This window comes from Centroberyx gerrardi, chromosome 1 (assembly GCF_048128805.1).
Source record: "Centroberyx gerrardi isolate f3 chromosome 1, fCenGer3.hap1.cur.20231027, whole genome shotgun sequence".
Classification (NCBI taxonomy): domain Eukaryota; kingdom Metazoa; phylum Chordata; class Actinopteri; order Beryciformes; family Berycidae; genus Centroberyx; species Centroberyx gerrardi.
In genome coordinates this window covers 36,457,174-36,458,687 of record NC_135997.1, presented here as the reverse complement: position 1 = coordinate 36,458,687, position 1,514 = coordinate 36,457,174, and positions in this window count along the sequence as shown.

Genomic DNA, 1,514 nt, shown 5'->3' with positions numbered 1-1,514 from the left:
TACACACTCAGAGTTAAATTAACGCTGCTGTCGTATTTTCATTAGGTCCTCGTTGAGCTGCCAGGTCTAAATACCAACCTAAATATGTAATATGTAATATAAATATGCGACCTTTAACCAGCTGCTGCTCCTGCTGCTGATAGTTTTCAGTTTGGTTGCAGTTACATTGATGAGATTGATTTTTCCATTTCATATTTCTCTACAACTCAAACTGCTTGTGGAAGCGTTTGAGCGCTTTCCTGATGAGGTCAGTCGTGTCATTTTACAACATGAGATTGTTGGGTTCAGGATTTGCATCTTGTTTGTTGGACTTGGCATTAGCGTGGCCGGCCTTGTGTGTCAGCAGTAATGTTAGTTGTTAAGTTGTAATAGTGCGCTATTATTTGTGAGTCGATGTTATTTTTCTGTTATATTTTCAGGTGGTTTTTCAAAACTTGTTTGCCAGGATGCTCTCAGCTGGCATGCGAGTGAACTAGCGCTAAGCTAGTTTTCACCTGGTAGTAATTCAGATAGGGTCAAGCTAATGTCCAAACACAGTTACAATTGCTGTCAATTGTTGTTAATTCATCTCTCTCTAGCTGCCAAATTCACTTGTTAATAGTTGAGCCTGTTATCTTGAGTCTGTCCAGAGATTTCTGTTGCACAGTCTGACGGCCAGAACCGCAGATAGGAAGAGGGAAGTTTTGTCTTTCCATTAGTGGACATGTTTATTTCTGCTGCAGGCAGATCAGGGTTTCTCAGGGCGTTTCAGGTCTCTACCCCACAAACACACATTAGAGCCACAGACCCCCAACTGATCAGGTTTAGTCCCAGAGCCCCATGTGGGAAGATTTCAGTTGTTGTTGGTTTAGTATTGAATTGAACTGTCTCCTCTGTATGTGGGATGATTGGTGAGAGTGAAGCCTATGATTAGGGTAGTCAGTCATATAAATTCTCTAACTGGGATAATTTCTAGTAAATTAAATTATAGTGAAATTCCTCATTTTGCTGGAAACCCCCTGAAATCCCTCATGGACCCCTGTATCCACTTTGAGAACTACTGTGGTACACAGTTTGGACATTTCCCAAATTTTTTGGGTATGATGCCATTTTGTAAATTCATGCTTTTAGTAGTCAACTGTCAGGCTGAAGTTAAACAAAAGCAATACCCAAGTGATGAGTTGATTTCCTAAATGATATCTTGAAAAAAGTGACTTCTACTCTGACAAAATGATCAATAGCACAAAGTTAGAACAATCTGAGGTACTTTAACAGGAGAGCAGGTAACTGAAATCCTTCACTGACTCTCTTACAGACCGGATCCTCTAATTTACTGATGATGAATGACGTACAGCGGAGCTTGATTTGTGTGTTGGAGGAGTGTTGTGTTGCTATTCACTCTTTCCAGCGCTGGCGGTGATCAGTGTGAGGTGACATCATACGGGCGGTTACTGCAGGTCAGGCCGAGCGACAGTAAATGACAGCAGGCCGGTTAATTTTAGCTTGGCGTGTCGGAGTCAGCAGGGCCGTGACTG